This window comes from Poecile atricapillus, chromosome W, assembly GCF_030490865.1.
Source record: "Poecile atricapillus isolate bPoeAtr1 chromosome W, bPoeAtr1.hap1, whole genome shotgun sequence".
Lineage (NCBI taxonomy): Eukaryota > Metazoa > Chordata > Aves > Passeriformes > Paridae > Poecile > Poecile atricapillus.
In genome coordinates, this window is record NC_081288.1 from 46,258,882 (window position 1) to 46,283,738 (window position 24,857).

The 24,857-nt window shown below is 37.7% G+C and overlaps 1 long non-coding RNA gene across 2 annotated transcripts; it reads right to left on the bottom strand.

Annotated features, from left to right (window-relative positions):
* Nucleotides 1–21,636: 21,636 nt before the first annotated feature.
* LOC131591680 (uncharacterized) lies at nucleotides 21,637–24,742 on the bottom strand. 2 transcript variants are annotated; one of them, XR_009280447.1, is made up of 3 exons: nucleotides 24,633–24,742; nucleotides 23,487–23,600; nucleotides 21,637–22,710 (listed from the first exon to the last, which is right to left on the bottom strand). It is a non-coding gene; the product is annotated as an uncharacterized LOC131591680 (long non-coding RNA). The 2 variants fall into 2 exon arrangements; XR_009280446.1 differs by having other exon boundaries at nucleotides 24,582–24,742.
* Between the last annotated feature and the right edge of the window lie 115 nt (nucleotides 24,743–24,857).

A 24,857-nucleotide genomic window follows, 5' to 3' on the forward strand; every position in this document is an offset into this window, starting at 1 on the left:
TTAGAAGCTTGCTGTCTCAAGCCCCTTCCTCATTAGAAACATTGTCAGCCATTTAAAAGGATAAAAGCTGAGTTTCATCTTTGCTGTCTGGTGCTTATTTCATGGCTCAAAATTCCATACGGATAGTTATTGACCCATGGAGGTTCTTCTGTACTTTTTGATTTCTATCTATGTTACCTTATAAGAAATAAAACCTGAAACTGAGTCAGCACAAAGCATGGAGGCAGCAATTCCCCATCCTATGTTGCATGTATTTAGCAAGAATAAACAGCAGATGTCAGCACTAATCCAGAATTTGAAATTACAGAATCCTAGAATATGTATGGAATTTGATCAGACCCTGCTATATTGTCCTCAAAATTCATATGATTAGACTGTGAAACAATTAATCAAAACTTCGGCTTGGAAACAAAAATATATCTATATTTAAAGAACCTTAATAAATTTTGTGTATCACTTGTATATGAGACCTCTTAAATACTGTAGATAGCAAGGGAGCATGTGCCTGTGCATAGTCTTTTGTTTCAACTGTGCCGTAGAAGATCACTAATTCCATACACCTCCCTAAATTGTTTTTAAAAAGTGGCTTTAGAGGAAAAAGTTTGGTAAAGGGCAAGCACAAGAGTTCAAGGGATACCTAAGGAGAAAGAAGTAGGCCTGAAGGTGAAGGACAGAGAACCAGAAGCCTCCTGGTGCAGATGCCAGGTGGGGGCTGCAGTTCAGCCTTGATTTGGTCTAGAACAGAATGGGACAAGTGAGTGAAATGAGCATAAGAACACAGCTTCTGCAGCCAGTTGTAGAAGACTCCCTGTCTGTGAAACAAGACCTACAAACCACTGGTGATTTTCCTGGAAATAAAGCATAATTTAGCTGTGCAAGTACCCATAAACCATGTGCACCTGCATACTGAACTACATGAAGATGTGAGAATAGGAGAACAGAATCCTCCCTGCCTAGTCACCACTTTGAGGTCAATGCGTGATGGATTCCTTCTGAGGGACATGCAGCATCCACTAACACATTGCCTCCCAATCCCTGGAGACTCTCACCTCTCAAAAAAGAAGAAAAAAGAGCATTTAAAATGTGTTAGAAATTGCATGGGTGTTTCCTGCCAGCATGAAGCACAATGAATTCTTCAGGGTTTTGACCATTGTCACTAGAGACAGAAGAACCTATGCAATATCTAAGATAGAGCCTGAGATTGCTCTTTCTGATATCTGCAGTGGGATCTCTCAAATCCTGCAGCAATCTGATGCCTGCAGCAAATCATCCCTGATAAGGTTGCTCCTAACAGGAATCTTTCAAAAATAGGAAAAAAATACTAGTCAAAAATAGTAGCAATTTTTATATCAGTGCTTAGAAATACGTGGCTTTATTCTGTCATGGGTTTTTTCCTAGCCTTCTGGAGCATGTTCCATCAAAACCAAAAAATTACAGGCTTAATGGATTTATTATCTACAACTATAACTTGGTCTCCAAGGATCACATGTTCCTCAATCGACATTGAATGGAAGAGGACAAGAAATATACCCAGGATCAATTATAAAAGTAAAAATAGCTTGGCTATTTAAAATCATATTGGTTCTCATTACAAAAGCAAATTGACAGCTGTTTACATTATGAACTTAAAAAACTCAGATAGTTCCTCCTGAGCCAAGAGCTAAGTATCAGTTTGAACAAACTGGCAGGTTGCCCACAGCTACCTTTATTTTTCAGCAACTACAACCACATTACATCCAACTGCCTTCTTTGTCATTCTTTGCTACCTGAACTTCTTTACTCTGTTATTAATTTAAAAAAAAAAAAAAAAAAAAAAAAAAAAGAGTAGGCTGTTTTTATTAACTAGTAAAACAATTTAGTTTGATTCATCTTCTCTGACCAGAAGAACATAAGAGGTCATCAATCTTAACTTCTCTGTCAGCACAGGTATGTCAAACCAGAATTAAGTGGTGGAAAAATTGTTGAGGGAGAAAGTTGAAAAAACAAGACAAACAAAATTGAAGACAGTTCTCAGAAGAGGGGAAAAGAAAATAACTACTGCTGAGTTGTTACGCTGCCACTGGTTGATGCTCTGTCAGGCTAGAATATTCATTTTTCACACAAAATCAGAGGAATGTTGATACCTGAGAAGGGCTGCAGGTTTTTAATAAATTCAGCAAAAAATATATAAAATTGAATTTATTCTCCCATGAATTGCAATGTTTTTATCCCCATTTCTATAATAACAAAGAAATTCTCCTTCGTAATTAGTTACATCATCTTTTCTTTGCATGATACTCCATCAGAAGATTACAGTACTCTCCTTCACCTGTGAACTGCTATCCTCAAGGTGTCTTCTCTCATCTTAAGTGGTGATTGGCTCTTTTCCAAACCAAAGCACAAAAGACTGCATTTTTGCTATTTTCAGCACTTTCTTTATGCACAACAGATGCTCTTATACATTACCCCAAGGGAGAGTATGAGCTCTGTTAGACTGTGAAACTGAAGAAATTTCGACAGCTCCACAAATAAAGTTAAATCACACCCTCTGTCTACCATAAATGTCCCACATCTAGACTTCTGATATTAAAAATATTAACAAAAGCTTCAGATGTTCTGTATTACCTCTCCAGCAATGACAGAATAAGAACTGGGTCAAGGTATGTTAGCTCAATAAGTAGTTAAAATTCTCTGACCTTTGAATTCCCTAACAGCCAGAAGAAACATTGAATAGCTGATGGATGACCTTTCATTTACCTCAGTGGCAGGCAAGGTTAGCTCCAAACCCAACACAACACTATTGCCTGACCACACATACCCAAAAGCGAGCTTTATGTCAGAAACTTTTGTAAATACTAACAGGCAAGAGAAAAGAGGATTTTAGCCAGTGAAGAATGTCTAGGAATCTGGGAGACCTTGAGAATAGTGATACAAAGGCATAGTATGTAGAAGGTCCTATCTTGTAGCATATCTTCATATCCAAAGTAATTTCTTTTCCCCATCCATTCAGTATCTTTTCTGTTCCATGTGGACAGGGCTTCAGCCAGACCTTTCTCACCAGAAATGTACCTCATTCATGCACTGAGGGAACAAATAAACAGCATTATCTGTGATCTGAGAGGGAGGAGGGGGGCATTTAAATGGGGCAGTTGTTTATTATTTAAATAGTGTTGACTTTGTGTCCCACGTAATATTGGTCCCTCTGGTTGTTTTGCATGAGAGCAAGCAGCAGTCAGAAGCTAAACCTGCAGAGCACTTCCTCTTCATGTCCCTTCCTCTGAATCCTCCCACGGCGGAGAGGACAGATGTTTCTGGGCCACCGCTGCCCACAGGGACATTCAGATGAAGAGACCCCAAAGTCTATCAGATGTTGCTGACAGTTTCCGGTGAATGAATATAAATTAACATAAATATGCCAAAAACTTCATCCTCGTGGAATGGAACAAGAGAATCACCTAATGTAATGAATGAAGACATTTTCAGTTCACTGTTTGCTTCCTGAAACTGTTCTGGGCTACTAAAATGTAATTGAAGTGTATTGGGTGCTGAAGGGAGCTTAAAAAGCAGAGATTTTATGAAGATAGAGCTGTAATTTGTGTGCAAACAAGCAAGACAGGTTAAATTTTTTCAAGCACTTCAATAAACAAGGTCATTCATGAAATGCTGAGTGAATTGGGAGTAGGTGGTTCTCTCAGGAATGCTGTCTTACATTTTCTTTAAAGGAGCTTCTGACCATTCAGTAGCTCCTTTGTGTGCCTTTATTCCTTATCTGTGATCCCATCTGTCACAAGACCTTTTATGCCCTTAAATATTACCTCTTATGTGACCACTCCAGTACAAAGGAGATTAAATATTTATGTGCCACATAACTATATGCCAGTGGGCAGAGTGAGTGAGTATGAGAATGCAGGCATGTGTGGTTACACAAAGGCATGACTTTGTACAGAAAAAGATGCAACCTCTATCTGCCCGCAGGAATACCAACATTTCTTGCTTATCACTTTTCATCACAGAATCATAGAGTTAACTAGGTTGGAACAGACCTTTGAGATTATCAAATCTAACCTATGACCTAACACCATATATCAACTAAACCATGGCACTGAGTGCCACGTCCAGTCTTCTTTTAAACACCTCCAGGGATGGTGACTCCCCCACCTCCCTGAGCAGACAATTCCAGTGCCCAAAGGAGTTCATCAGAACAGCACGTGGACAGGATTGTGCCATTATCCTTTTTGGCTAAGAACACAGACATTTTTGGATTTTCAGGACATTTGACTGGTTTTAATTATCAACAGTAGAATATATTCAAACAGAGGGTTCTTTAAGCAGAACTCTCAGAAAAGCAGAATTTAGCTCATTCATCCATTCAGAGAGATAAAGTGCTAAAAAGAATTGTGTGTTCTATCTAGTAAAGACTTTTATAATTTCACACTCTTTGTCGCAGTAATATCACTTATACCTTGTTTTAATAATAGATTGCTGCAAAAACATGAGCAGCTCTTAAATATCTTGCTTTCTGTTTACTAGCTACCCACTGATTTCAAGCCTTATTTAAAGAGAGATTGACTCTTTTCCTCCCAACTGACCATAGGGAAAAGTTCAGAATCTTATCTGAGAGCTTCACACACTGGCTGTGAGAAGGCAGGTATTATTGTCCCATCTTTGTATTTGGAGAATTAATGCATTGAAGAACTGAAATCAGATTTACTCAAAACACCTATTTTAAGAAAAGAAGGGTTTGAATGTTACAGCTTCAGTTCTAAACAGTGATTTTGCAATCATTTCAAGTCAAACACTTGAGATACAGCCTCCAGATGCCTCATGACCCTCTTGTTCCTCTCTTCCTGCACTCATGAAAAAGCATCTTTTGCTTCCACATCCTCTCTGCCTTCCACTCCTTTTGCTATGATATATACCCAAACTTCAGAAGAGCCTTTGGGCATAAGGGGATTGAGATTTAATCAAAGCTCAATAGAGAACTGGCTAAGCAGGGATCTGAACTTGAACTTCTCACTTATAAAATCATTATAGCAAAAAAAAAAAAACACCATCTCCATCAATACTTGGACTTAGCTGAATTTGAAAGGAAGCTTGGTTTTGTCAAGCAAGGTAAGTCTGAGAAGTTACTTCATGGAGGGTCTCTTCATTTTTGGATCCTAAATGTTCTCAAAGAAGGTGTAGGAGCTGAATTAGTCTGGTAGAAAATCATGGGCATACCCAGGAAGAGGGTGCTTTCTACCCTGTGTATTTTTATGTGCTTATTATTTACTTCATTTCCTGCTGAATTTTGTGTTCTTTAATGCCTCTAATTCAGTCTTGCTCTGAAGCTGCACCTCTGCCTAACTGCTGCATATTTTATGGTATACCTTTAAAAAATAAATCCTCTCCTTATGTGTCCTCTTCTCAGTACCTCACAGAACTCTCTGTCTCACAGCTTCCATCCTGCTAATCTGCTTTGCTCCATATATTCATACACATTCTCTGGGACATCTCCCATGCCATATTTTGGTTCTTTCTGGCATAGCAAGAGATGGCCTCAGCAGATCCAGTTGTGACATCAGGACATGTCCTTCACATCTCAAAAACAGCTTTCTTTGCTTACCCTGAAACAGCAAGAGCCAGTTGGTTCCCAAGAGTAGATTCCTCTTTCACATAGGAGTGATGTGTCCTCTGTAATATTCGATCCAAAGCCACAGGTGGTGCTCTGCTCTTAGAGTGCAGCAGATCTTAGAGGCAGTCTACAGCAATAGCAGCAGCCTTGGAGGCTCAATGACACTCATGAAACATGCCAAAGAGCTTCTCCTTTTCCACCAAGCTCCCAGCAGGGACCCTGAGGACGGCACCCCTCTCTCCTGTCTCTGGTGCAATCATTTTCCTTGTACTGTTGCACATCAACAGCAAAACCAGAGAACCATTGTACACTGCTTACCTTACCAGGTATATCTACCTCATCCCAGCTCTTGACATGTCCAAGGTTCCAATCCAGCTTCTTACCAATGCATTCTTCTAGTTAACATAAAAAAAAAATACTTTGCAGAAGGTCCCTAACCCGTACAATGCCCAAGTCTAATCCAGTACACCTAAATTTTGCTGAAATTAAGACATAGGTCCAAAACTGCTGCAAAATTTAGAAGGAAACCCAGCCTGGCTTGGCCAGAAACACTGTTCAACTCTGCCATCTCCTCCTTCTGCACCAGCACAAGCAGCCTGCAAGCCCTTCCCATAAGCCTGGTATTTGCATCACAGCGCAACATTCTTGCCTTTTTTAGGACAGGCAGCCAGTGCCATTTGACTTAAGTGTGGAACAAACTGGAAGACCTATGGGAGCAGCGTTAGGTCCAGATTTCTGCTACCTACTGTCCCAGCTGGGAATATCCTGTGGCTGAAAGGACACCCCACTCCTGCCCAGCCCCCAGATGAGGCTGTAGGGCTGATGCATGTGCTTCGTGTCCCAAGTCTCTGTGTGCTGGGGCTGCCCCTCACAAAGGTGGAGATGAACTCATAGGTTCCCACACCCTGCAGCTTCCCTGCCTTGGGACAGCCACAACACTACAACCACACTATTACAATTAGTAACCTGCCATTTTCTTATTCTTCTACATAGTGCATAGCCTCAGAAATGCTGTAAGAAAACTCAGCTGTTGTGTTACTCCTGATGTTACTTCTCATTGTTCTATCACAATCTGCTGAATTAGGCAAAACTATCCCACAGTAACAGATGCAACTGAAATCTAGTTCTTGGAAATAATATTAGTACTTTGGTGCTTAGTCATAGAGGAAACCAAACATTATGAAAAAAAAAATTAGATACCCAGATAAAGAAGACAAGAATGTTCAACATATCTACTTCTTCAGAAAAAAAGCAACATGTTTTTATAAATATAATCACCACATAAGCAAGAGGGGACTGTAACCAGCTATGCTCATACTTTGCATGATTGATAATTTCAATATTTTGATGCCTGATTGATGTTTTTAATATTTTCATGCTTCTAATTTTTACATCCCTTTTTATTTGATTGAGGATATTTGGGGCAGAGTGGGGGTTGTATGCTTTTAAAAACTATTTGAAAACAAGAATACTGGCCTAGAAATTCTTGGAAAGAAGGCAGCTGTGCCATGAAAGGAACAGCTTTGATGTATTCGAGGAAGAGTTCCTGCTGAGCTGGCATTTTATAGTTTGTTTCTGTCCAAACTGAACTGCTTGTGCTGATTCATTAGCAAAGGATCTGCTCTTTGCCAGATCACACTTCTCTATGCCAATCTGCTTTTGCCAGGCACCAGCAGTTCCTCTACATGGCATGTGCATAGCCTCTCCAACAGGGCCATGTATTAAAGTCAGGGGCAAGGGAATACCAGGATTGCTTTTTCCTTTAAAGCAGACTGCTTAAATGTAGGGAAATATTTGTTAGAGTTGCACCAAATTCCAAAGATTTTCAAGACCTGCAGTTTGCATGACTAACGTGCCAAAACCTTTTTTTAATTAAGCAATGTAAACATGTCTATTTCTGCATCAAACCTGCAGAGTGTGTTTTGGTCAGATGCAAAACCATCTTTGTGCTAAATGAACACTTTTTCTAATGTGAAACTCCTAACTCCTTTCCCATTGTTTTAAAACAATTCTGACTATCACCATCTTCATTTTGTTCACCAGCAGCACCTGCCCGCCTTTACTAAAGCTTGTATTTCACTCTGGAGCGTCTACCTCTTATCCCATCTTTGGGGCCATCTTAACACAGATGAGATCTTTGTATTTTGTAAAATGTTATCCTTCTATTTTAGCTGAACCCTAAAAGGGAGAAACTGAAACTCCACCTAGCAACTTCAAAATTTACATCAGGGTCCAAGTTTCCTGCCATCTGCCCTGCTGGCTGAATGTAATATTTCCTTTATCTAAAATAACAGGTTATTTTCTAATTTTCTTAGCAATCCAATATACATAATATTTCTATAAAATTATTATTAAATAATAATTTTTAAAAATATTATTTTGTAAATGTGTCCAAAAAGAAAAGGGAATCTATTATCTCTGATAATGTCACTGGTGTTACAGAAGTGTTTCAAAATGCCTTGGTTTTTAAAAGATGCATCTCACGGGAGTTAAAAGCACCAGTAGGATCACCAATTGCAGTGATGGAAACCTGCAGAGATCCAAGACATGCCCTCCCAGAGAGGAGAGCCCAGAGTTGTGATGGCCAGCGCCGACTGGGAGCTGCCATCTGCAGCAAGGAGCTGCCTCCCCAGGCAGTAGCTGTGCCTGAATATGAGCCTGTCCCCTTTCTGGCTGCCTTTGAGCTTTTCAAACTAACACACTTTGCTTCACCATTGGAGTAGTATAACAGCATTCTGGAGGAAAAATAGGGAGTGCTGAATATTATTTGATACTATGAACTAGGAGGTGTTAGAATGGTTTCGGTATAGAAATGTGGTAGGAGCACCTGACACCCAGGCTGACTTACACTGTTTGCACCAAACTCACTGCATTATTAACATGGATTACCCAGAAAAGGCTTTCATTAAACAAACTGATTTCACTGGATGTCTATTTTGCATCTCTGGAAGTATAACTGTTCCTGTGTAAGCAAGCTGGATGAGACTGCATATGAGAAGGCACAGAAATCCACGTTCAGTGTCTTCCTAGATCAAGGAAACAAGCCATTGTGGAACAAACCAGGCACATCCGAAATTAATTTTCTACATGACCTCCCAAGATTAAAGAGCTTTTCTTGGTCTAGTGTTTGTTTGCAAAATTATGTTAAATTATCCTCTTAAATGTGTGCATAAGATAGATGCATGTTTCAGTATCTGGGTGATACAGGACTGCTTGACGTAGGGGCACGGTGATATTTAGCTAAGCATTAGAGACATGTGAGGAGCTGATGCCTGTCTCTAAAGCTGTGATTTACCATAGCAAACAAGGGGCCAAAGGACACGTGTAGTTTAGCAGTTGATTATGATGGGAGAAGATTTTGAATTACTCTTCAAACTTCCAGCACCATTTCTGCATTCTGCATTAATCCATCATCAGTTAAAGTAAAAAAACAAGTCATGGGAAGGGAAGCTTGAGTCAAGGCAGGTTCTCGGTCCCCAACAGCACTGAAGTTCTCCTGTGCATCCTTTCTCTCCACCCTGCATTTTGGGAAGCCTATGAGTCTAACCAGCAATATGGGCTCCATACAAGAAGATGAGTGAGACGCCAGGAAAAGCTCTAATGTTCAGCCCATGGTACTTAAAAGCCAAGTATGATGACACAGAGATCCTCTGAACTTGATTTCTTCTGCAAACTTATGGATAGCTGAGGTTTTCCAAAAATTGTCATTGAGTTTAGACATTTCTAAGTCAACTTCAAGGCAAAAGCAGATATCTTCCAGGGTGATCTAAACCTAACTCCTTCTCCTTCAACATCTAGGTAGAGAGACTGAAGTATTTCAAAACTGTTTGCAAATGGCAACACAAGACTGTACCATTTGTTCAATTAGTACTTAACACACAGGTAGACTCAAGATTATATGCTTGGCTATATTCCCAAGGTCTTCTGGAAGCAGGCCTCAGCTTACTCTTCATATGTTTCGAACAAAATGAAAGATGTGTGGGTGCAATTCATGGTCAATCTTGAATCCTGACAGTTTATTAGCTTGGGCCACACAGCCCCTGCTGGACTCACAGCATGAGCAAGGGGACAACAGCCTGAAAAATATAATTTAGACATCCACTTATATATTTCTCTGACAACAAAGAGCTACTGATTTCATAACATACAAATTCGAAAAATGTATCCTTTAAATAAAGAAAGGAGGACAAAACATACTTACTGATATATTATCTTCTCCACAGCAAATTCTGCAAATTTAAGAATATGTCTGAGCCACCGAAGATTTAAGTAGCTAAAGAATGAGACACAGTAAGTAAGTGTCTTTCTGAGGAATACAAATAGAAAATTTGAAATAACTGTTATAATTTAAAACAAGATAGAACCTGGATCTTTAGAAATGCGTTTTATACTTTCTACTTCATGACTCCAAGGTGTTGCCAAATTGCATGAGTAGATGGCAGTCAAAGTAATAATGGGCATTTTCACTTGCTCTCTCCTCTGATACACATATTACACATACTTACAGATCAAGAGAGAGAGAAAGAGAGAGGGAGATGATTCATGGAGGTGGAATTTGAATGAAATAATTTCTCAGCATTTGCTTTGCTGTTTGGTTCTCTAAGGTCCTCCATTCTTCTAAGAAAGAGGTCAGACCTTTTTTGTTCCTTGACACATCAAGAAACTTAGATTAACCTTGAATTGAATAGAAATTAAGGATGAATAATGGCATTTAAAAGATGACTAAAATAATATTTGTCTTTTAAATCCTAACTGATTGCAAAGCAGGATCAAGATGTTAAATAATTTCAAGCACTTAAATGCAAAAGAATGTCTAACCCCTCCGTGGCAATACATATCTCCATTTGCTAAACCTCCTTCTTCCTCTTCCACTTCATGTGGTCATCCTGATACCTACATACCTTACATCAAGGCACAGGGAGTCTAAGGGATGAAAGAAAACTAATGCTTGTCCATGTATATGCCAATTAACGTATGGGGAAATTTTAAAAGAACCGCTTTACATTTCTGCAGAAGAAAAGGTTTCAAACACTCAAACCTGGCACTTTGACACCTGAAAGTATTCATCAATTATTCAGGTACCAATATATGTAAATTTCTCTTTTATATAATTTTAAATAAGTAGGTTTATAACGCGCACCAGCAATTTGCATCAATTAAGTCAGTTATTCATTGAGGAAATGGGTTACCAGCTCTCCATCTTGATTTTCATGAGGCATTCATATTTGTATTTTTCTGGCACTTAAAAATATGCTGTCTTGGTTACCTTATCTACTGTGCAATTGATAGTTTTCATTTACTCACCCAGTTTTCTCTCCTTCTGCAACAAGATGATTTGGCTAAAAATTTAGGATCCTCCAAAGGTCCCTTACAACCCAAACCACTTTCTGGGTCTGCAATTCTGTGATTCTGTGGTTCTATGATTTATTCAAAGCAACAGCTATATGCAGAAATTTTTGGACATATTTTCTGTTAAAGCCATTTTATTTTTAATTTAACAAAATTGAATTGCTTTATCTGAAAATATTTCCTAAGTTTCAATGCTTTAATCAACATTAGAAATGTGCTTATACATAGTTGAAATGTCTTGGAAGTTATTTCAATTGATCCACTTTTCTGTAATTTTGAGTTTCATCAAAATGCAGTTTTTCAAGTAATCACTGAAAAAATCAGAAATCAGTGATGGCAAAAATCAATATACAGTGGGTAAAATTTTGCATATGTAGACTCGGGTTTTAGATCATTTCCTTTTCTTATGCAGCTTCTAATGTAATGTTTTACTATAATGGAAATTGCAGCTTCCTTAGTCCCTTTGATGTCAGATTGTAATTAGTTTTAGTGTATGTACTTAATGCTACTTCACTATATTTTCCAAGTTGATATTATTTGTACTCTTCCATGCCCATGATCCAAGAAAGTGTTAATAATTCATATGTTTACATGCTTTCCCAGATATTTTTGAACTGCAAACTAGAATCTGAACTCCACATATATATTGAATGTTTAATTTTTCTTTTCAAACTCAGTGTCTGAATCATCTTTTTCAACTTCAAAATCCAAAAGGTTTCTTTTTTTCAATAATTAGTAATAATTATGATTTAACTATGTTTTAAGTATTTTGTTTACTTCCCACCTAGGACATAAATGTTTCCACAGTGATGAGTAAAATATGTCATCTCATGTTTCACAATAAATAAAACCCGAATAAACATGGGCAAGGTAACAGTTGCTGATTCATTTAACACATATGTCTCTGGTTTTGAAAATTCACTATCAGTCATTAATGGCAACAAAAGTTTTACGATCCCTTTGGTCAACAACTCTGAGTTAATGATAGCCACAAGGTAGGGCAGGTATTCAAGTTCATGAGGTCATCTCCTTTTCTTCTGAATCTGGTTGCATTTTGTTCTCTAGCAAGCCAAGGCAGATTGATTGCAATGAAGTATTGTACTAGTCTCAACTCAGAGAAATCATAACTAGGAACAGTTTTAAATTATCACTAGTTAAATTCCCTTTTTCCCTACATTGTAGATGGAGACTCCAGCATTTTAGTCCTTTCTGCATAATCACATGGTACAGTCTGTGGCAATTTAGCCAGACAGGATGTTTGACTTGTGTCAAATCATTTCATTCCAAGCTTATTTAACCCTTCCTTGACATTGCTGTAGCATTGTGATCAATTTTGAAACTATGTAATTGTTGAAAATAAAAAGTTGTATTTTTTTTTAATTTTTCTAAATAAATATTGAAATTTTCAAGGTACTTCTAGGCTCGAACTGGACCTCAACCCATGATTAGCTTCAGCCCATCTCATACAGGGTATTCTAACTATGCTGGATTTAAACAGTTTTGTCTGTGGGCTCAGAAAGGGTTATAACCTCTTTAAGAGCAATGGGCTACTTCAAAGAAGTGAAAACTAAAATGCCACTCAAGTGTCTGTATCCAATCTTTTCTTCTCCTGTGTTTTATCCTTTGTGTAGGTTTTCCAGAGCTGTCCCTGACAAGAGAGACTGTGGACCTTCCAGGCTATTGAAAATTGTGGTTTGAAAAAATAAATAAATAAAAGCCTACCAAACTAATGATGAATTTATGTTCCTTATACCCTTACATTCATCATGGATTGAAGCTCAAGCAGAACTCATTGGTCCCAGCCTGCACTAATATTAGACTGTCCAATACTCCCCATTACCAGCCTGTCACCTGTGATTTAAGTTCCTTATAACTTTCCAGCTTCATTTGGGTTTGATTTTTCTCACAGCAGATAACAAGCTAAGACTAACACTTTATATGCCTATGCATAATTTCCATGCTTCAACTGTGAATTAGTGATCAATATTAAGAAAAAAAACAATGACCCAGTCAATCTCCTCAATTTTTTAAACAAAATCTAGAACTTTAGCCGTGGGCTTGTTGACCTGGAGGAGCTACCTTCCATTGCCAGCCAAACAAAAACTTGTGGAAAAATTCTTTGTGGGAACAGCAACAGAGAATAGGGGAACATCGTTAAATATTATGCATATTTATAGAAGAGACATGACCTAGGAATTCACTGGCATTCGTGATTCTTACATTTCTAAATCCTTTGAGTTCTTGAACTCACAGCCATAGAATTCTGTTAAGAGAACGTTTGTGTGTATGTCAATGTGTCTATTTCAGGTTTAGTTATAAAATAATCTTTAAAGAGAGATCAGGAATATAAGGCTACATAAACACAAGAAATATCAGCCATAAATGGATTGTATAAAAGTTATATCAGCAAAACAAGCAAGACTGTTCTAGGCATTTAAACATCTTAGTTTCAGATGCTGGTGAAACAGGTTAGGTAAAATAAGATTCTCTCTTCATCTTGCAAATTTTTTCCCAATAATTTTATATAAAACATACATCAGATAATAGAGTTCATGTAAAATATGGTACACTGATTCCTTTCCTAGGAAACAGAACAATTATTCTGAGTCCAGCCACTAATTAGTCCAGTTAAATGCAAAGGAAGACAAATAATTTCACTTCTAACCATGAAATCCTGAGTAGACTCCATTTTACTTTACAAATAAATGCTTCTAACTTGAAATATTTAAAACTGCATTATTCTTAAATATATCCAAATTCAAATCTAGTTCTTACTGAGATTTTGCAGTACCCTGTTTAAATTAGAACTAATATAATTTGCTTAATAAAAGGTAAAACATTAACTATGGCAATACTTCTATTGACATTGCAGTGTTTAGAATAACATTTGTGTGTGTATACATTTTTTATATTTTCTATTTTTATATTATATATTTATATATATATATATAAATAAATAAAGTATTGTAGATGGCTAGATAAGTACCTGAGGCAGATAAGAAAAGTAGACAGTTCTTGTTTCTGTTTTTGGTACTAAATTATTGCCAGAGCCTTTGCAATTTATTTGCAAAGTCTGCATAGATCTTTGGATGTTGGGGCAGTGTCTTGATGGCTGAGTTTGGGGTTCTGGACATATTATAATATTAGCCATCAGACATTTCTTTAGATAAAATAACCTAATTTTCCTCTTATATATTTTCCATGCTCAAACAGAAAGTAAGAACTTCTTCATTCTCTTCATATTGGTATTTTTTGGAATGTCACTATAGTTTTCTTCCCTTGACTTTGTAACACCAATAACCTTGTTATTATGGTTTTCCATCTTCTAAATCAGGCAGACATTAGTAGTTATGGCAGAGATTTTAACTTAGCTGCAGTGAAGCCTGCTCCCTGTACCTGGATCCACCCAGCAGCACTTGCTCACTGGCAAGCACATCTCCCACAAACGCACCAGTGCATTGCAAGCACCAAAAATCTGCCTTTAAATGGTAAGAAAACACCTCGGGCTGCAGCCCAGACCACATTGGGTGCTTGAGCCAGGCTTCTGGTAGCGTGTGAAGGAGATTTTGCTGGCTATGGACCTCTGGCTAGGGCTGCCTGAGACAATCAGGAGTCTGAGTGTTGACACAAGTGTGGAAGATAGATAGAATTTTTTTTTTATCCCATTAGCGTGTTTAATAACATTTTATATTACTTCTCAAGGAATCTCAAGTTCAGGACAGGTCACATTTTATTTAATATGCACTGAAACTTGAATAAATTAACACAGATACTTCTTATTCTATTCTAGACTAACATTAAGATCTCCTGCTTTTAAAATACAGTCATCAGTCTTTTGATATGACAGTGTTTAAGAACATTTAATATATGTAGTTCCTCTAGAAAACAATATTTCTCCATGCTTAACAAAACATTCCTGGAGGAAGAAGTCAGTCTGCATTTCATCCTTCCAGCCTAAGAAATCAACTGTGCTTGCTGCATGTGTGTTTTATTTTGTTTGGCTCCATCTTTCCCTTGGTTTCGAGATCAAAAAAGTGAAGACATTCTGTAAAAATAAGGCCTGTGTGAGTTGAAAGGCAAAAAAAAGGGGAGAGAATGGAGAACATTTCAGTCTATATGAGCTGTACCTAACAGTTTTATTAACAATGTGCTTCAGATGTTTTGCATTAAAACTTAATATAGAGAACGCTGAATGAGTGCCAAAATCAAGGGCATTGTTGGATAAATGCTATCACTGTGCCCCAATTCTGATTTATCCCTACATAAAATTGCTTGCCTGCAATTAAAGGTTCATTATTCTACCCTAAGACATAAGTAAACACTGATAATAAGGATTTAAATTATCATAATGGTTTGTATGAATTGTATCAAATTTTATTTTCTTAGTTTTATGCTTTTAGCAGCCATTATATAGTGATATTAATATTGATAATTACTACAGGAATACATTAAATATTCTTTTTTAGTCTCATCCCAGTATCCGACTGTACTTAGAAGCAGCCTGACTGTCTTCCACAATCTGCTCCAGCATTTTCTTATTGCACATTTTTATTTTTTGCCCTAGATATCCATCTCTCTTCCTGCCAAACCATGCTATCCTCTCACTTGTCCTGTGGCTAACATATATTTTTACACGGTAAAACACAAGAGGGCAGAAAGGAAGGACTGAGGAAGGAAAGGAGGGACCTAAGAGACTCCTGGAAAAAAAAGCATGCTGATTTGCCAAGTGGAGGGATATGACACAGCTGCTGGAACACACTGGCTTAGAACACTGTGACAGTTTCTTATCTATTTTTTGCTGTATTACCACATATCAGTAGCCTCGTAAGCTTTTCCTCTTTCAAAACATCTCCATTTCGGCTCTGAAGGTGAAATGTCCTGGAAGGTTTGAGCTAAAAGAGTGGTAGGTTTTTATGTAGACTCAGATTAATGAAGCCATGCTTTTTTAAAAAATAAACTAACTTGAAAGTGCCAAAAGACTTAAACTCTTGTTATTGACTTATTTTCCTTTGATTTTTTATTTCAAAAGAGAGGAATAACCACAACAGTAAACCTGTAAATACTATTTAATCAAATGAGCAAAGTCTAATAGCTATTTATCAATTAAGAAATCAAGAGGTAGAAAATACCAAAAGTTGCATGACCTTAATTCATTTTTTTAGACATGGCTATTGGTGATTTGTTGAAAATAAATGATGCTGTCCCTACCCCATGTTTACTGAGCTGCCTGCACAGCTCAAGCAGAAGCCACATGGAACAGCTCTTCCCCTCCCACTGCACTGCCTGGAGCAATAGCCCAGCTTTGTCCTTGGGACAGGCTAACATTTTGTGTCCTGACATGCCAATCTCCTACTGAGGCAACATTATATAGGATTTTATAGATTTTAATATATATAAAATTTGAAGCAGATTCTGTACTATAGGACTTTACCTGTTCTTTGTGAACTATTAATCATCACTGTATGATTGTTTGTAGGGATTTGTGAAACATTGATGCTCACAGGTACAATCCTTACTAAAAATGTTCTTCAGTGTGGAGACATCAACATTTGCTTGATGCCATTTTCTTTATGCAATATGTGTTCCTACTGATTAAAAACACTTATCTCCTCTCAATTTTATATCTATAAAATAAAGAGCAGTAATTGAGTGTGTATTGCCTGTATTCCCTAAGTGCATTTCACCCATGTGATGGGCATAGTGTTTAATGGCCAGTTCTAGAGCTAAGAAGACAAGTGCCATGATCAGGGTGCCCATGTGCCCTTTCATCCACTGTTCTGCATATTTTCTGGTATGTCATAGCATGCATTATTTAATTAAATGAGAAACACATTTGTCCTCAGGAAAAGTGTACATTTGCAAGTAAAATGCAAAATATTTTTACGCAGAATCCAATTAATTTCTAAAGGCAATTTGTCTGCATATTTGGGTTTGGGGTTTTTTGAAAGTTGGCCTAGTTAATTATGGTAATCCAGAAGTATTACTCTGCCTTCACTTTCATATTAAGAGCATACTTCTGCTTAAAGAAACTTCCTTTTATTTTTCTCCTTGGGAATGTATGTGGTTTGCACTGGATCATAGCTGGATATTTGTGAGTCTTGGTTAATTTTTCTTGTCAGTAGGCTTGAGAGCAAAAAAGGGATTTAAATTATTTAACATTATCTAGGCAAGAATTAAGTAACTATGTTCATATTATTCTTATGAGAACTTCATTAACCCCAGTGAGAATACTCATCTGAATGGAATGAACAAGATTAAGCTTTCTGATTGCTAACTAATTTGTGTGATGTCAAAATGGATGTCCATGTAGTCTGCATATTAAAAATTGAGCTAAGGATAGAATTTTGATTCAAAGGATCATTCTTCTAATTTAAGTGACTGATAACTCATAAAATGCAAATGTTGTTTCTGATAATGCGATCCAGCAGCTCATCTAATTCAAAAATAAATTTGTCGGTTAATGTGTGAATTTTAGCACTTTTTCCCAAGGAATGTTCTTTGATTACATTTGTACATGCAGGGTTGCAGCCTCAAGGAGTGCAGTGACAGGAGTTTCTCCATTAACCAGAGAGAGACGTGATTTGCAGTTGAACCACCTGGAGCAGTGAGACCTAGGACAGGGTTACAGAAGAATTCACTAAACCCCAAAAATTCAAAACTAAACTGAGACTTTGTCCTGTATTCATCAGATGTCACAAGTTCTTGCAACAGGTCTTACATAACCTGCAGCAGATGCTGTAATACATAAACAAATTGTATTGAGCTAAGAGAAAAAAGAGTCAATGTCTTAACTTTGAATGTCTTTGGTTTCGTGAATTCGGGTTTACTCCTAAAAAGAGCTACTTTTTCAACAGTGGGAAAGATTTACAGAGGCTCAGAGTTAACAGATGCATTTTCTGCATTTAGATTTTTACCCCTTGGGCAGAAAAAAGTGAACATTCAGATTGTTGCAACTGTTAAAATTAGAACTCAACTACATATTTGCAGAAGTAACCTAAAAAAATTACATCAAAAATAGAACTTAAGTTTTATTAAGCCAAACCAAGCACAAAGAAATTTCTTCTAGAGGAAATTCTGTGTATGTAAATCTCTGGTTTGTGTGGAAGCTATTTTAATTAGCTTTTGTAATTATCTTCCTTTTCTCGTAGTCCACAGGTCAGTGCATATCCAGTGAGCCAAATTACATTTAAGATAAAAGATAAAGTTCCACTAAATATCTCTTTCATCAAACCCAAGGAGACAATGAAGACATTAACATTTCACACAGGATGTATCTGCAGAAGGAACTCTAAATTCCAGTGCACATTCCCCATGGCTCAGTGTTTCTTCTCCTGTTAAAGTTGTCCTGTTTTAAAGTAGAAATCATTTTTCAGCTTTGCTTCTCAGTGCTCATCAGGCTCTCTGGGAGGATTGCAGCATCACTGTGTGATGAGCTCAGTGCTCTCAGCACAGCTGGTGGCATGGGGTGGCAGGGGACAGCCAGTGGAAGAGGCAGGCAGTACTGGACAGCTGACAATCTAGACGTCAGCAGGTCACCATGAACTTTACTTGTCCCTAAGAACCAACAGTACTGTAGCTGATTATTTCTCAGAGAATTTTGGGATTTTGTGGTCCCCAGCCTGAAAGAGCTCCAGGGGCAGCAGTCTGTTATGCATTACCTTCTCTCTATTCTTTAATAAATGAGAAATAAAACACAGTGAATTATGGGATTGAGCAGCTGAACCTGTGTTCTGCCAACTGAAGACCCACTGCAGACAGGGCAGGGGGCTTTGTGTGTGCCTTTGGATACAATCTCTCTTTGCCTGACCTCACCTGTTATCATTTTCCTGGGAGTATTTCTCACCTATCATGTGCCTCTGTACTTCTGACTGGCAACAGGAGTAATTGCAGCTTCTGAGAAACCACTGGGGCACCTTTTATGACTGCTGTCAGGCCTTGTGCCCTCTCTGCTTTGCCAACATTTCTCTGCCCTGTGTAACTCCTGTCCTTGCAAGGAGTGAGTTGTTCTCCCATGACAGGCTTCATGGCAGCGGAGGGTGTTTGTGTTTGAGTGAAGTGGGTTCCTGACCTCTGCAGAGACACTCTCTTCCCAGTGGAGGCTGAACATCTCAAAGTTTTTGTGCTCTGTCCAAAAGGATTTTACACCTATCAGACTACTGCTGAGAACGTGTATTTGCTGACTATGATATGGAAGATTGACTTCAAAAGAATTTTAGAAGGTTTTGTAACTAATTGCAAAAAAACTGGCTGAGACTTCCTAGATTTCATCTGCTACCCCACAAATACAGAAGCAGAAGGGTGAGCATATATCCAAGACAGCCCAACTGTTTGCAGAGCTGTGTTGGGACCTGGCTTGAAAGAGATAAGCTTGGGACCTCCACAGGACACCCCTCCACCCAATGCACGCAAAAGTCTCAACATCAATACAAGCATCAGGGCACAAACAGCTCCAAGAGGGCAGAAACACAAGAGTCCAGCACTGCTGACAGGGAAAAAGGCTATGCAGCCACAGCCACAAACACCTCAGCTGGATTGATCTACAGGCTGAACTGGAAAGACCGAATGGGAAAAGGTTGTGCAGGAACAGCAAGCAATGAGATGTCCCACCCCAACCCTCCTATGAGCATTTGTTTCAAAGAACAGCTGTTTTCTATAAAGCTGACTTGAAAATTGGTATCTTCCTACTTTTGAGAGAATTCATTCACTTTATCTTTTTACTGGCAAAACTACTGTTGTTTCTTTACATTCTTCCCAGCCCTGCAGAGCCACCTCAGCACTCAGGAGGTGAACCAGAGTCTATTTTGGCATAAAGCAGAAACGACACAGCGTGATCTCAGATCCCAGGGTGGATTTTTCAGTGCTGGCAGTCAAGAAAGTCAAGGTTTTATTTGTAAATTAAAAGAGGGGTCAACAGGAAAGTCATTGGAGAAAAAAAAAAAGAAAAACCGATATGAAACCCTACCATGCCATTTATAGTCTCTTTATAGATGAGAACATAGTTTGTGGAATGTAATTTGAGTTATAAATAATATTATTGTTTGTTTCAGCCAAAAAGCTGTAGGTTGTTCAATTAAGAGAATGGATGTGTTTGTGTTGTGTTACTCATTTCTTCATTGTAAAATATATCTGTAATGATAATCTATGGAAATTTTCCTGCAGTGACAAGGAAAAGGATAGTAAAAGAACTTACACAGACTTCTTCCAGTAAGAAAAATACCTGAGGATTATTTGATCTCTTTGTTCCCTTAAATCAAATAGCTGCAAACAAACAAACAAGAAGCCAACCCTATAGCCAAAAAAAAGCCAAAAAACCCAAACCTGAAAAAATAAACAAAACAAAACAACAAAAGCCAAGCAAATTTTAAAGAAACATAAATAAGGGAAGAAATGTGAATTGGTAAATTTTATTATGGAGTTCAGTGTTAAAAAGGGACCATTTGTACAAATCTGGGAAAGAAGTTTAGTTATTTTTAGTTGTTTTCTAAATCTGTTCATCTCTCAGGGTATCCCATTCCCTTGGGTGGTGTGAGGAGCAGCAGTGAGCCACATATTATATCAACCCTTAATGCTCGCTTGTTTCAAGCACCATGGATGAGGAATTACTGTATGATGTCAAACAGAAATGTTCACTGCAAAAGAGAAAGAAACATTCTTTTTGAAATATTTCAGTTGAAAACACTATGCAAAAACACAGTTACAGCAAGTAATAAGTCATGCTGTCCAGAAATCTGAGATGGAAATAGCAATAGCAAAAGATTTATGGTACTTCTCTGAGCCATGTAATGCTGACTTTTCATTTTTACAAAGCTGATGATTTTTCTTCCCATTAAAAAGATTAAGAAATTCAGTTTTAAGAAAAATTAAACATGAAGCACTATAAAACAATAGTTTTAACACCAGGTTGTAATATGTGGAATAGATTACTTCCATCAGGAATGAGGCAGGTGGGAGAAAAGTCAAGATGAAATGCATTTTTGTGAGGGAAGGATAATGAGGGAAGGGGATGTGATTTTACTTTTAATGAATGAGTTCACCCAGTGAATATCTACAGGAAGTCATGAACCATTTCCACAGCTCCATAAGTGGCTGTTGTTTTGTACAGGGTAAAGGTAGAGTGTGGGAGACAGACAGGGCTCTCCCTAGTGGATCCAGAGACCAAAGACCAAGCTCTGGTTTGTCCTGGTGCCAAAGGCCATTTTCAATAAATAGGAATAGTTATAAATAGAAACTCTGTTGAATGCAGGGTCTCAAAGACAGCTGAATGTGATGCTGGCCACATCACATTCACTAGACTGTCACTAGTTTCAGAAAATGGTACACATTGGTCATGTTGGTTTGGAGAGCCATGTAGGCAGACATTTCTCATTTTGATGCAGTTTGTGAGGGGTTTTAGTGATCTGGATTTACAATAGCAAGTGCAAGTGTGGTTATATCCTTGTGATAGTTAATCACAAGGGTCTCAATCTAATATTAGAAACTCAATGCCATGGTCACTAGGTTTTTCCATCAGTTAAACTGAAGTAAGAGTGTAAACCTGGATCATGAGAAGTAATCTAGAATGTGATTGTTTCATAATAAATATGTTTTGGCTGCATTATTATTAGCATTTCAGTCATCTGAGGACCACAACCAGCAACTCCCCATTTCAGGAGCTCATAAACTTGTGGTGGTGTATTTTGAATCAATCAGCCAGGCAAAAAAACAAACAAAAATCCAACCGCAAACAAGCCAAAAAACCTAGGAGTACTACAGACATAAAGAAGCCAAGGAAGAGCACAAATACCCTGTGGCAATCTCTGCCAGCACAGAGTCACAATTAACATTATCCCTAAGGTGAGCAAAGGGACAGTCAAAACTAAGCACAGTGATCAGCTTAAAGGGAGTTTTGAATGATAGCAAAGGTGGAAATTGTCAGGCAGCTTCTCAGGCAGGCATTTTGTATCACCCATGCTGGCTGAACCACCCCTTCTCACCTCAGCAGCTGCACGTTTTGCACCACTAGGTAGCCATGGCGAGGGAATAAAAACCAGAGATTAAATACAACTCCTTGCACAGCTGGGAGGAGGCCAGCAGTCCTGGTGAGTGTATAAGCCAAACAGTTCTCCCAGGCTCTGGGGCAGTCAGCCTCAGCTCCCACCAAAATCAAGGCACCATCCCAGGAAACACAGCCAGGGCAGGAGCTCCACCAAGGAAGACTTGGAACCCAACTCATGGGAAAGGTGAACCCTTGAACCCCATCATAACCAGGGTTACCTGGGACCAGAGCATGTCCCCAGTGCACAGAAACACCAGGGACCAGCCATTCAGTCACTGTACATCAACCCTTACCCCAAGTATAAATAACCCTCTGAAAAAATACAGCAAACCAATGGAGAAGTGGTGTTGTAGTGAAAATAAGTTGCATGTAACGGGATGTGTTTTATCAGTAGATTTCTTAAACAGATTTTTTAACATCTTCAATGAAAAAACTTGTTGGCTTGAAAGAATAAAAAACCTTTTCTTTCTGATAAAATGTAGATATGCAGATTGGCAATGAGGTTTTTGGGCCTAATAAAACCTTTGAGGTTTTAATTAAACCTCTGCTACCAAAAATATTCAAAATTTATTTAGGGTTCCTGCATTTCTGTACCACAGAGACAAAACCTTGAACACTGATGAAAGAAAGTATGGAGACAACTACATGTGTCAGTCCAGAATACTTGCTGTCTTCTTCATCGGTCATCTCAGGCAGTGTGAGAAAATGGGTGCTCCTCCTCTACAAGTGAAATCTGGGAAGAGACAATAGGGTTGCTTAATATCAAGCAAAAATCCAAAGCAATATGATCACTTAGTTCTCCTTGCAGGAGTAAATTCTGCCATGATTTGTGAGGTAAAGTATAATAAAGATACAGGAGGTATAGCAACCCACTGGATATCATCAAGTTCTCACCTTAGGCATAGCCTAAGTGGTTTGAAGGTGAAAGTGAAAACACTTAAGGGAAAAAAAAAAAACCAAAAAACAACAAGCAGTAACTTTGTAAAATACAATGACAGATTTTTTTATGCAAACCAAGAAAAGCCAACCTGAATAAAGATAAATTGAAGGGACATACATTCACTGATAAAATTCAAGATGCAGAGGGATAATGAAGAGGAAACAATAAAGTGTCTAAAAGTGGGAAAAAATACTGTTTAGAAGAAAACCCACTTTCAACTTTAACTATATTCACAAAATTCTGCTGAATACCTTACGGTGAACATTAGTATTATTGCAAGATCTCAGAACATCAGCAGGAGGTGACTTGAATCAGACAGGTGAGTTTCCTGGATTCCTAAGGAGTGTAAGGATTCACAGCAATATTTACAAGGAGCTCAATAGTGTGTTTGTCACTATTTTTGCTATAGTGAATTGGGGAGTTATCTATATTCTGAGCCAAAAGTTGTAACACAATGAAAATACCATCCAGTAATACATTAACTTAGAGAGCATCAAGTTGTGCTGTTTTTTGTTATACTGTATAGCAAAGTGTTTTTGAAACACAATTTGGAATTGATAGATGTTTACCTCATATTCATGTGTATTTCTTCAGATACATTTGCCGTATCTTAGAAGCAGCATATCTGCAATGTGATGCAGGGGTTGCTATGGTGAGTTCACATCTCTTATTTAATCCTGTACCTGAGTAAATACACATTGTAACAACCTCTGTTAAAGGTGCTATTAGTAAAGTTATGTCAGCATTTCCACGAAAAATACTTGTTTTCCTGTTATGACTTGGCCAAAAAACAAAGAAGCTATTCCTAAATGAAATCACAGAAGCCCTTTGTACTCTTCCAGTGTATTTTTAGCACAGCATCAATACCTTTCTGAAGTCTTCAGTCATAAAAATTAAATATAAAAAATCAATGCAATTTTTCTATTCTTTAGTAGTTAGCAATTTTGATAACAGTTATGGGATTTCTCATTTAGAAAAATCTTTAGGAAAATTTGTGAGTTAGTTTCATTTCACTGTTCCAGTCAGTACCAGTGATCATTCAGTCAGGCATTAATTGCAGCGCTTGTTTTACAGCCCATCGGTACTGCCAGAGTCACATAAAGACACTTCTGTACAAAGGAGAACCAGGTCCTTACTTCTTGTATTTAATTATTCAATTTAACTAATCTGTAGACTCCAGTGCATTATTTTTGAGCCATTATTTGAGTGACTTTCCAGCCTAACACTTAAGAAATTACTGCTTAGTTGGAAGTAATTGAATACTTTTATTTTTGGCACTTATTTACTGTCCTAATCATTTGCTTTGAAAAAGAGTAAGTTTCTTAGACTATTTCTCTCCATGAGCTACCCTGTGTATGACAGGAGAATTCTTGTATACATTTTTAGGTTTACCTGATTAAATGTTTTCCTTTAGTGGGCATGTCTAACAAACTTTTACGGGTAATATCTATATTTTGAAAAAATCTCTTACAACAGATAATAGTATTTTTGAAGCAAAATTGTTTCAAAAATATTTCTAAATACATATGTGTTTAAGCTATCAAGCTTAGTTTATCAAGCTATAGGTCTTAAGGACCTGGGTGGAAAAGTCAAAATTTACCATAAAAAAGCAAATAAGTTTATCCAAATTGTCCATAAGGTCTGATTATTATCCTGGGACTTACATGTGTGTTTTCATGTTGACCTTGTAAAAGCTGTACTTTTAAATGAAATACCTTCTTCTGTGCTTCATGTCAGGCAGTAAGAGTGGATGGTCATTTCTGAAGTGGATAAACAGTGTGGCTGAACAGACACATCTTCCTCAAAAGTCAGGAAGAGCATCGTTGGATGGAGAAACTCAGATCATAAATGTGAATCATTAGCTGGTAATGAGAAGGGAAGGTTATTTTCTGAGAATTTAGTCCAACAGTCAGAAAGAGAGATGTGTGATAGATTTAAGA